The sequence below is a fragment of the Triticum aestivum genome, chromosome 3B, assembly GCF_018294505.1.
Source record: "Triticum aestivum cultivar Chinese Spring chromosome 3B, IWGSC CS RefSeq v2.1, whole genome shotgun sequence".
Taxonomy (NCBI): domain Eukaryota; kingdom Viridiplantae; phylum Streptophyta; class Magnoliopsida; order Poales; family Poaceae; genus Triticum; species Triticum aestivum.
This window is the reverse complement of record NC_057801.1, coordinates 32,010,050-32,022,930: the sequence shown is the minus strand read 5'-3', so window position 1 is coordinate 32,022,930 and position 12,881 is coordinate 32,010,050. Positions and strand designations below refer to the sequence as shown.

The 12,881-nt window shown below is 46.8% G+C and overlaps 1 pseudogene; it reads right to left on the bottom strand.

The window, feature by feature from the left end:
* The window catches only part of LOC123067215 (protein CWC15 homolog), a 13,385-nt pseudogene extending 2,226 nt beyond the window's left edge, over positions 1–11,159 (bottom strand).
* Between the last annotated feature and the right edge of the window lie 1,722 nt (positions 11,160–12,881).

Sequence of the window (12,881 nt, the reverse complement as noted above, 5' to 3'; positions counted from 1 at the left end):
CTAATCCTGGCAACCTCGAATCAAGTAGCAGATTATTTGCATAGATTGGCAAAGAAAAACCAGCTAGATCCAGGTTTAAATGAGGGCTACTATTTATCATGCTCTAGTCACAAAATCTAGCAGAATGTTGCTACTCCTAGTTTGGTTTCACAACCAAGCAGAATAGAAACTAGGCAGGCAGGCTAGAGCAGAGCAGCGAAAAAAACAGACCGACCTCCATGTGTGGCGGTCTGGATCGGAATCGACGATGTCATCCTCATCAACTCAGGTCCTGGTCGTCCATGGAGTCAGGCACCTGCTGCTGCGCCAAGTCAAACAGAAAAATAAATTAAATGGGATCTGGTCTGATAGAGGAGATAGAGGAGAGGATGTGGATCAAAGGAAGGCTGAGCTCACCACAGTCGTCACTGGTCTCAAATCCTGAGAGGTCACACATTCAGTTTTAAGAACGGAGAACGTATTGTAATTATCTTGAGGTCTGGGAGATGTCCAAAAAAAAAATGAAGTCTCGAAGATGATGAGTTTGACAGCAAGGAAATCAGAACAAGAACAAGAGAATTCTTGGTGCCAAATTAACCACCACGTGCATATATATACTGATTACCCAAAGGAAAACCATGTAATAGCAAGCAAGGCCATGAAAACCACCAAGTACATAGGTATGGATATCTATCAAAGTGGCAGTTGCAAAACGATGCCATGTCTCGCATTTGCATGTAAAAAAACTGAACCCCAATGCTCTACTGTACAAACATAGATAATTACGCTTTCCTTTTGAGGATTTCAAGATATATTTTAGGTTCAGCTTTCGTTTCGACTCCCCTAAGGCAATTTTCACATCTAATGCTCCATATATACGACATCAATTCATAGTAGTTATCTAACAACTTGAATCTGTAGTAAGAAGGTGAGGTTAGAAGAAGATTACGCTTTTGTTACTTGGCATCAGGGCCTTCCAATTTGCTTGGGGTTACTTCTTCATCTGCGACCTTCCATCTGTAGTAGTCACAAATTAGACCATAAGCAAAGAGAGAGAGAGAGAGAGAGAGAGAGAGAGAGAGAGAGAGAGAGAGAGAGAGAGAGAGGCAATAACCAGGAATAAAGATTCATTTTTCTCACAGCTAATCAATTATTGTGATAGATGTGCTATAGCAAGATCAAAACCTCTTGTCTACTCTCTGCAGAAAAGGAAGTTTCAGTTTTATATATGTGGCGCAGAAAGCAAGCGAGTTCAGGTGAAAACGAATAGAGGGTACTTGGTACAAGCAAACTGACAGACAGACATACAATTTGCTACTTCCGTGGCCATATCAAAGAACTGCTCCAAGTATTAATTCTGCTGGATGTTCTTCATGAAATGCAACACATTTTGTACAAGTTTTCGCTTAATAATTGTACTTACTATTTCCAATTTCATTTCAGTTGTCCCACTATATACTACATTTGTATTTAGCGTCTTACCAAGAACCAATAGGTTATATATATACCCTTGGACAGAATTCAACTTCACTAGTAGAATACATTAATTACCATAGAATTCAACTTGATAGGAATGAACTAGTACTAGATCCTGAGTTTGATCCACAATCTCATAGGGGTGAGAAACACATTCTGTGAAGAACAAAAGGGTATAGATTTGAAAAGCCGGATACCGGTGTCCAATTTCTTTCCATTATGCTAAATCATTAACCTAAATCTATGTCCTGTTCTGGCACTAGTGTCTTGTTCATGCACTCTGTGTGATTATGAAGATGTAGAAATAATTTGAAGCAGAAAATGGTGCGGATTGAACGTCGAACCAGATTTAATTCTGGGCATGCACATACAGTTTGAACGACCAAACAAACAAACCAACGGTGAAGTGATGTGTATCCTGTGGGTACAAATGCAAGTCGTGCGTGTTCCAGAAGATAACAAGAGAAGAGAGAAAGGGGGGGTTAAAGCTCACCAGCCGCTAGGAGGGGACAAGGAGACGAATGCGCTGAGTGAGAAGCAGCTGGTTTCCAGTGCCCAAATTTATTTCATTTTGCTGAAGTGACTTGTATCCTGTGCATACAAAAAAGCAAGCAGTGAAGTGACTTGTATCCTGTGCATACAAAAGCAAGTTGTGCGTGCTCCAGAAGAGAAGGGACTAGATTTAGTTGTGGGGGTGCAGTGGGAGAGAGGAAAACTGAAGCTCACCATGTGCAGGAGCCGCTAGGAGCAGAGGAGACGAATCCGCCGCGTGAGGAGGAGTCATCCATCCATATTAGAAGCAGCCGTCCATTGAGTTGAGAGGCATGCGTCCACCATCAGGAAAGTGGGCTCGTCGGGGATGGTTTGGAAGGAATCGCGTCGGGGATAGCGCCATCACCGTCGATGGAGGAGTTGGCCACGGAGCTCGACCCGCAACCACCAGCGAGCGGAGATGGACATGATACGCGAGACTGGGAGCAGCTGGAGAGGGGGGTTGAGACTCCGGTGGCCGGAGATGTGGTGGTTGGCTGCCGCCCTTGAAGGTGGAGGTGGAGGTGGCATGGGTGAGAGGGGAGAGGAGACAGCGGCACTTGTTTATTGACCTTATGAATGGTCAACTCTTGATCTTTAGGTGGTGTCTGCCAGCTGTAGCTTGAGCCAACCATATGTGGCATCCATTGTTCCACCTTTGGCTTCAGATCAGCCGCCTTTTGTGATAAACAAAGCCAAGGGTGCGGGGCTGGCACTGACAGACAAATAAGCCTAATTAGTAAAATCCCAAATGAAACATGAAGAGGCAAAATTAAAAGCAAAGGCAGATGCATATTCAGAAAGAAGGGGCATTTTAATTTTGCAATAGAAGTGAAAGGCACCATTTCGATCAACCTTGTTGTCAAAACAGGGATAACCCTCTACTGTACAAGAATGCAGACTATAGGAAGGCGACAACTAACTAGCTTTGCCATGAAAAGGAAGACAAGTAAGTGTCTCCCATAACAGAACATCCTCCTACACATAAGAATGTCGGTCTAATACCCCTTTTGCACGGACATAGGAATATCTTATAGCTCTCCTCTTGAGGATTTCAAGATTTATTCTGGGTTCTGCTTGCATTTCGATCGATTAAGTCACGGCAATTTTCACATCTAATCAAATAATTGTCATAGATGCGCTCTAGAAAGCGAATTCAGGACCTCTACTCTACTCTTTGCAGAGAAGAAAGTTTCAGTTTAATATATGTGGTGCAGTAAGCAAGCGAGTTTAGGTAAAAACAAAAAGAGTGTACTTGTTAGCAACCAAACTAACAGACTGACGTACAATCTGCTGCTGTATATATCAAGCCTCTCTCTACAAATTTCATTTCATAAATTAAACAAACAAAGTTAAGAAGATATTGATACATGCAGTAGAAAGAAATTGAAGCAAAAAATGGTGTGGATTGAGCATCCAACCAAATTCAATTCTGGGCCTGCATATACAGATTGAACGGACAAGTTGAGGTTTCCTCTTGCTATGAATAATGAGAAATCTGCTCCTAAAGTAATGTGCCAAGTGATTTGCTTGATAAGTACACATGTCAGTTTACCTAGCTAGAACAGGTCCAGACGATTACAGAGTCATTTAACTAGTTAACAGCAAGCATTACCAAGACCAATTGGGGCCATCAAGGCCAAACCAAAAATCTAAGTAGGCCATGCACGAAGGCCATGACCTAGTGCTATACCGTGGCCCGATGACCATGTGCCCAGAGCAAAGGGGAGAGCAGAGGGTATACCTTTCAACGTTTGTACTCGAGGGCGAACCATGTTGTTGCCGATGACGGTGGAGACGAGAGGGTTGTCATAGCTAGTAGCTGCACATGGAGCTTACGACGAACCTGAACAAGGTAAGCACAAAACTACTAAATACATTATTCTGTTAAAGGAATAGACAAACAAGCCTAATTAGTAGAATCTCAAATCAAACATGAAGAGGGAAAATTAAAAGCGGAGGGGGATGCGTATTCATAAAGTTGAGGCATGTTATTAGCAATAGAAGTGAAAGACACCATTTTGATTAATCTTGTTGTCAAAACAGAGATAACGCTTCTACTGTACAAAGGGAGATAGTTAAGCTTTCCTCTTGAGGATTTCAAGATTTATTATGGGTTCAGCTTGCGTTTCAATACCTTCAAGACAATTTTCACATCTGATGCTCCATATATTGGAGAGTAATGCATAGTAGTTATCTAAGATCTTGAATCTGTAGTAAGAAGGTGAGGTTAGAAGAAGGTTACGCTTTTGTTACTTGGCATCAGGGCCATCCAATTTGCTTGGGGTTTCTTCTTCATCTGCGATCTTCCATCTGTAGTAATCACAAATTAGACCATAATTAAGCAAAGAGACAGAGAGAGAAGCAATAACCATGAAGAAAGATTCAGTTTTTTCTCACAGCTAATCAATTATTGTGATGGATGTGCTCTAGCAAGCGAATGCAGGACATCATGTCTACTCTCTGCAGAGAAGAAAGTTTTCAGTTTTATATATGTGGTGCAGCAAGCAAGCGAGTTCAAGCGAAAACTAAAACATGGTACTTTGTAGCAAGCAAACTAAACGACTCGAGTACAATTTGCTACTTCCATGGCTATATGAAAGAATTACTACTCCAAGTATTAGTATTTCTGATGGATGTTCTTCATCAAACGCCACACGTCTTGTGCAGGGTTTCGCGTAATAAGTGTACATACTATTTCCAGTTTGATTTCAGTTGTCCTACTAGAAACTACTCCCTCGGTAAATAAATACGAGACATTTTAGATCACTCGAAAGTAGTGATCCCAAACGTCTTACATTTGTGTACAGAGGGAGTACATTTGTATTTACCGTCGTAATTACCAATAACCAATCGGTTATATATTATGCACTTGTACAGAATCCAACTTTACTGCCACAATAGCTAGGTTACCATAGAATCCAACTTGATAGGAATGAATGAACAAGTACTGGATCCTGAGTTTGATCCACAATCACATAGGTTTTGCTGAAGCAGTAACCTCAAATCTGTGTCCTGTTGATGCATGCACTCTGTGTGGCACTGACAGACTAACAACAGAACAGACTGGAGTGTGTATATGCCAATTAAGCCTCTCTGTAGAAATTTCATTTCATTTCATTTCATAAATGAAACACGCAGGCAGAGTCAGGAAGATGTGAAAAGAAACTAAAGCAAAAAAAATGGTGCGGATTGAACATCCAGCCAGATTGGATTTTGAGGACGCATGGACATACGATTGAACGACCAAACAAACAAGCAGGCAGTGAAGTGATGTGAATCCTGTGGGTACAGATGCAACTCGTGCGTGCTCCAGATTTAGATGTGGGGGAATGGGAGAGAGAGAAACTGAAACTCACCATGTGCAGCGGCCGCGATGGAGGGAAGGATAAGCAGCCATCGTGGAGGAGGAGACGAATCCTCCGCGTGAGCAGCAGGCGTCCATTGAGAGGCACGCCGTCCACCATTGGTAAAAAGTGGGCTCGTCGGGGACAGCGCCGGACGGGAAGGAGAACGGGGAGGCCGTCGCTGTGGATGGTGGATTTGGCCCCGGAGCTCGATCGGCAACCACCACCAGCGGCGATGGAGAGGATCCGCGAGACGGGGTAGGGTGGTTGACCAACAGCTGGAGAGGAGGGACTCCGGTGGAAACCGGGGATGTGGTGGTTGGCAGCGGCGCTTCGAGGTGGAGGTGGAGGTGGAGGTGGAATGGCGTGGGTTGGGAACTTGGGATGGGGAAGCGGCGGCTGCGGGGGATTTGTTTGGTGGTTTTTTCCCTTTCCTCTCGTCTCGTCTGCTCCTCTCCCCCTCTCTCTCTTTTGCGGTGCGCTTTGCTTGGCCAATCCCACGCTTACCCACGGATCCATGTCTTTTTGATTGGTTGATACAACCCTCTCACGGATCAAGGGCCTACGAATCCATCCCAGCCACCCAACACCCCACGATCTGACGGCTGCGACGTGCGTGCCCGTGGCTGCAGCTAGTAGTGCTAGTACCAGTTTTTTCTTTTGTCTTGGGCTGATTGCTAGGTTGTTGAGTGGTGGTGGTGTCATTTAATCCGTTCCTCTCGTTTTCTTCAATGCTTTCAATTACATGTCCCATGGATCGATGAACGCTCCCACGGATCCTCAAGGGCTAGTGAATCGATCCCAGCCGACCAACATCTGATGATCCGACTGTCTATGACGTGCGTGGAACGGGGGCTACTGTACTATTTTTTTTCTATGCCGGCTGATCATTCGTGGTTTTTTTTCTTCCTCTCTCGTTTGGCCTTCTTTTCTGATGCTTGGTCAACCGCATGTCCCATCGATTGATCTTTTCCCCACTCATGCCTTCCACGAATCAAGCATCACGAATCGTTGCATGCTCACTAGTTCGCTATGACCTCTAACAAATTGACCCCCTCTCAAACCGATCCCAGTCGCCCGCCCAGATCTAATGAAAGAGGAAGCAGACTGGTTTGGTCTACGCTTGAGCACGATGTCGTGTTTCTCCCCCTATCACTCTCTCTCCACTAGATTTCAAGCACGGGAGCGGACCGAGATATTCAAACTCATTTGGCTAAGAGCGGTAACGACAACGAGATTCCAGTTTGCAGAACACTTGTTACGTAAGGGCATCACCACCGTTGACCCTCAAACACCCGCATTCGTCCGGGCCGCACGGTCCGGACGTGTTTTGCCATCCTAAGCAGTCCGAACATCCTTTTCTCCGCAAAACCGAGGGGCTTTGCGGGTGCCCCAACTACTGCCACGGACGCGTCCGACACCCCCGGACGAACCCATATCTCTCTCCTGACTCTCTCGTGCTTTCCCTCCAACGGACGCGTTGCTTCCCTGCCACATTCATGCCGGCCCAGAGCGGTTGACATTGATGTTGCAAGATGTGATTGAATAGGAGGGTGTCGCTAACCGACGCGATCACATGTGTCAATGCGGGCGCGCCGTCCCGAGAAACCTACTCCGGCCGTTGTGCCGCATTGAAGCTGTCTGACCTTCCGTTTTTCTGGTCTGGTCGCGGCTATATATATCGTGCTCCGGTGATCCATGTCCACTCCTTAGATTTTCCTCCTCCTCTCCGAGCACCTCCTCCTCCTCCGGCAATGACCAATTGATGGTTCTCCAGGCCGACAGGAAGCGATGACGGCAATGGTTCTTCATCCGGTTCTTGGCATCGCTGCCATCAATCTTCAGGGCCCTCGGACTCCACGGCTGTCAGCTCCTCCTGTAATGAGGAGATCGTCAACTCCTTTGGCAATGAGGAGGACCAGGCTGCCGCTACTTCAATAGCCACGCCTCCTCTGGGAGGCAGCTCTGACGGACGAGGAGATGGAGATGATGATAGAGGGGTCACTCTGGGAGCGTGGTCTGGCGGTGCCCTCGTCGCCGCAATCACGGCGTACGAACTGGGCACAAAGTAAAGGACTCAACATCGCCACCGCATTATCGGTATGTCCGGATCAGCAGGCCAGTGTCACGACCACTAACACCAACTCATCAAGGAGGAACTGTCGTCCGCGATTGCCAACGCATGCAAGCGCATCCTCCACTACCTTGGTGATGGTGGACCCTCTTTGTCGCGGGCCATTGTGTCCGCGTTTGATCCATAACGACCAGGACATAGTGGTGGCGCGGTATTTTGACCAGTGCGTCACCACCACATAGACGGTTGTGCGGCATCGTCGCCGCCTTGACGGGGAGCTCACCAAGATTTGCGAGGAATGGTCGATAAACGACACCTCTGCCAATTCTAGCAGGGGCAAGGCCACCGCTAGGGCACCATGGCCGAGGGCGGTATTTGCCATTACGGCCCTCTACATGGTGGAGGAGCAAGCGGACCGGCTCCTCTGGGAGTGCCAAGCGGCGGCCGGGCAAGGCTACCGCAGTGGCCCTTCGCCCTACCGTTGCTGAAGGGATGATGATGATGACGACATTGACGACAGGGGTGGTGCGGCCCAGGCCAAGTGCACGAGGTCATCATCTGCTATAGTTTAGCCTCCTAGTTTTTTTTCTATTTTAGTTAAATGGTCGAAATATTGTCTGTTTTATGTAAATTATGTCTAAACTATGCTGAAATATGTTGTTTTGATATAATTTATCTAGTTTATTGAAAATTGGTTTGAAATATATGCGGGCAGCTTTAGATAGCCGGCTCCCGCATCACTGTTCATGGACTGGTCGTCACCGGTCCGCAGACGGATACGGTGTCTGGTTTAGGGGTCAGTGTTGGAGATGCCCTATGTGGTTACATAATAGTTAAAGTTTTATGTTGTTTCATCATCATTCATGCATCTCCGTATATGTCCGAACTCAATGTCAACTCAGTCTTTGTCCGAACTCCACGTCAACTTTCCCTACGCACCAATACAAGGTATTTCCATCTTGTTCTCTATTATTTTATGTGAAATTATACATCGTAGTGTAGCAACACAAGTGACAAATAAATATATTTTTTCCAGTAACCACCACGCGCAAGAAAAAAAGATGTCCGGTAAAGTGCAATGCAAATAAATACACATAAAATCAAGGAACAACATTGGGATGATACTAGATGGAGAAGGTTGTCGATATGTATGTGATTGAGATGTCAAATTTACGTACTCCATGGCATGGTTCTAGATTATCGTGGATAATCAGGTGGTAATGGCGATGTATGTACGGCAGAGAGAGAGATGCCATTCCACTCGCCGGAGTATCGATTTTAAAAAGCATAGAGTGAAGATGGATGGACCGACGTCCTATAGTACGTAGTTTATGAATTCCAAAACGTGTGGACGCAGCACTCAACAAAAGATTCTTCATCACATGTGCCTCTTTATTTCCAATATTTCCATCCAAATCACATGAACATCATCATGTTAGTATATTGTGGTTGGGAATATTTAAATTCCTCCCAAACTATTCAACGGTAGATGATATAGTATTATAGAGGACTCAAATAAGATTATAAATAGAACAAATAATTTTCAAAATTCCTGTCATTTCATGCAAAATATATGTTTTAGGTTTATTGTAAAGGAAAATTTTAAAATATGCTTCGGCCAAGATGAGTTGTAATGATGACAACACAATGATGATGATGGTTTTAAGTTTGACCTCACGAGAGAAGACGCGCGTGATGAGTTTGATCACATGTTCACGCTTGAGGCTAAATTTCCACCCGTTAGTGGTGTGGGCATCAATAATGAGTCTATGTTAGCCCATCAATGGAGAAAACTAGATGCGCCCACACCCCCTTCAAGACGGTCTTGCTCTTGTACTTGAGCTTCGACGACATGGCGGAGGAGCGGTACGACCGAGGACGCGGGGACGAGACAAGACGACAACTGAGATTTGACGCACCTTTTCACCATGTTATTCTCTTCGACATGCAAGAGAACAATGCATTACTTTGCACCATAAGTATGTTAATCATTGAAAATCAATGTCCCTCCCGGGCGCTTGTAGAAGGAGAAAGTAATGACCACATGTTTTTGCAAATGTTGGTGAATAAAGCACCCCCCTACAGAAGTGTGCAATACTACTTACTAAAATTAGTGGGTATAACTCTTATTCACTAATGGCATGTCTGTGCATGACCACATCACAAGTCATGGCGATATATATTTGTGGGGGTATGTAGGAGAACTCACAAAAGTATTACCGGCCTTTCATTTTAGAGGCAGTGTTGGAGATGGTGACAAACGATGCCATAATCTCTCTCTACCACGCCCTCCTCATATTTATATCTCTCAACTCCTCCCTTATCTCTCTCAACCCCTCCAGAACTTGGGCATAACATGTAGGGCTGTGTGTACGCACTTGAGAAGCAGAGACCCATGGCTTTTCACTTGGGATCTCGGAACTTTGCTATTCTGTGTCCCCACCCAATACCGGAGCCACTGAGCCAAAGCCACCAACACATGCATGTTTAATAGATTTGTATGTTAATATTGTTTTCGTTGACACAATACATATATACACGGTTCTTTCATAAGTTGGCGCTTGTCATTTTGTGTCAGTAAATCATTATTTGTGGAAGTGGACTTTATACCATGTGGGTATCTACGATCCATTGTAACTGCCAGTATATTAGGTTAGCCAAAATCAACCTTGCAAAACCTCATCACTATCCAGTGGGCCCCAATGCTGAACTAATCTGTTCAACATATCTATGATAATTAAAATTATTGATGTTCACCTCATGTAAATATTTTTTGGTCACATAAGGGCATCTCCAACACTGTCCTGCAAACTAGACACCGTATCCGCCCGCAGACCGGTGAGGACCATGGACTCTAATGCGGGAGCCGTCCATCCAAAGATAGCTTTTATGGTCTCATTTCAAAGGGAATTTAATGAAAAACAAAACAAATTTGATGCAAATTTTAAAAAATAGAACCATATTCATTGAAATTTGGATGATTTTACATCAAGCCGGATGATTTTCATCTAAACCGGACCACATTCATTACATTCTCGACATATTTCAACTAAAAGCCCTATTCTAACCTAGTCTAAATGATCGTCGACGCCCGTTTCCCAACACATGTCTTCCCTATGTCCGTCAGCAAGCTCACCGGATGGTTGTGAGCCCCGGGAAGCAAAGCTTCAGTGGGAGGTAAGGAATAGCCGCGGCTAATTGGCCGACGATGAACAGCCCACCAAGCTTAGTTTCAACGGGAGGGGAAGTGTAGTGACCATCATGGGACTCGGCGTCCTCCCATGTTCTACTCTTCCTTGCTACCAGCAGTGCCCGTGGACGTGTCGACTTTGTCATCATGGCGGTGGGGCATGGACGACGCGAAGCTAGCGACATCGTCAGTGCCATCATAGAATTCTGTCATCGCCTCATCGATCTCCATGAAGGTAGCTTCTTTCCTAGCAGCTGCAGGACGCGGTCCCGCCATTGCTCGCGGCGAATGTCACGGGCGGCATGGTACGACAGGAGCAACGCCTCATACTCGTCCATGTCTATGTCCACCACGATGCCCATGCCAACGATTTGCACCTACGCGCGACGGTGTTTGTCGAGGAGGCGGAGGGTGTACCTCTGGTCGGCGGCGCCAGTCGAAACGCGGCCTCCTGCTCTTTCACCACCATGTCGGTGTATTGTGCCCACGCGCTCGCCCACGGTGATGTTGTCGTGGACCGGTGAGGACGGTGGTGCTTCCTGTCGTCGGCGTCCTCCACCATTGGCCCGCAGAGAGCTAGTCCATCCGCGGGCCTGCTAGCCGGAGCAGGTCTCTTCAGCAACTGGATATGTTTAATGGATGGAGGTGGACTCGTTTGAATTTAATGCATGGAGGCGGACGGACGAGCTTTGTTTGAATTTAATGCATGGAGGCGGACGAACGAGTGTCGTTTGAATGTGAAGAGCACGCGCATGCGCATCCCGCACGCGGATGAACGACTACCTCTAGTATATATAGATAGAAGAGATGGTCTTGGTCTTAGATAAAGAAGGCATGGATGGCATATGGTGAAGAGAACGAGGATGGCGTGGATCGCTGACGTGTCGCATTAATTTCAGACCCCCGCCGGTGGGCATCCCTAGTAGGTGACGCCTATCCGTTTCGTCCGCTTGTTTCAACGCATGCAGGGTCCAATGCGAGTTCACGTGTTGAATGCAATGCGGCGATGCTGTGATCAAAAAAATATGGGTGGGTCCTTCCAAAAGCCCAAAGCCCAGACCTTTATCCCCAACCCAACCCTGGTTTACTCCGTCCCCCGATTTCCGCCGCCGCCGCCGCCCTTCCCGCACCGGCCGGCCCTCTCCCCGTTCGAGTTCCACCCCTCCCCTCCTCCCCCCCGCACCGCACGAGCAGCCGTCGCCGACGCTCGTCGAGGGAACGCCGTGCCTGATCCGGCCTCCCCTGTTCCATATCGGCGACCGTCCTCTTCACCGCACGCAACCAACCCCCATCTCTCGACGCGTCGCAGGCGGGAGCTCGCTGCTCAAGCGGCAATTGACGGCGGCAAGCCGGGAGCCGCCGATATAGATCTTGACCCCAAGGAGTGCCAAGTGGCTGACGAGCTGCAGGGCGTACACCCGGACCCAGACCCGGACGGTGACGGCCATGCTCTCCCTTGGTGCCAGGCAGGTAGGTGCTTGTGTGCAACAGTTGCTGCTGTGAAGACCATAATCCTAATCAAAGTTTTTATCTCATGTTTTCTACTACGTACGTCAATGGCTGTTGAGTCTACCCGTGGCATTGCTGTGAGAGTTGAACTATTTTTGATACCTGACGGACACCGAGTGCTGATTGTGTAGAGAGAAAGATTGGAATTTCTTCACACCTTCCACAGTCTAGACAACTTGCTTATATGACTGACTAGATGTATAGTTAAATTGGATGGAAAGATTGCAGTTTGTGGTGGGCGGACTGATGTTTTGCAGGAAGATGGCTTTTTGTTGAATTTGTGTGACCCCTTTGATTTGATATTTTCTTGATGTTTGGGTTTCAGTTTGGTTTGGCGCTTTCGCTGGCGATCGATATAACCCTGTCGTTGTTGTGTGTGCATTCATTGCAGGCTGGAGCTGAAACGGAAGCTGATTTCCGTGTGCCAAGTAGCAGACTAGTGGAGGAGTTACAGGGCATACACGACGACCACCGAGGTATGCTCTCCTTGCTTCCCCTTGGTGCCAGGTAGGTGCTAGTTGTTGGCGCCGCCCTCTCACAGCGCCACTTCTTCTTCTACCTTGAGCTGCCTCACACAACTCTCCATCTCTCTCAAGCTACTCTTCTCCTCGGTGGCTTCCCACAAGAACACTCACACACACAACGCACGCATATACCAAGGAAGAGGAACGGCTTTGCCAGAGACACTCCCTTGGTGAACCACAATGGCTACATGGTTTCTCTGCTCAGCCCTCTCGGCCTCTTCTTTTGATTACTCAAAGCAACACATTTATAC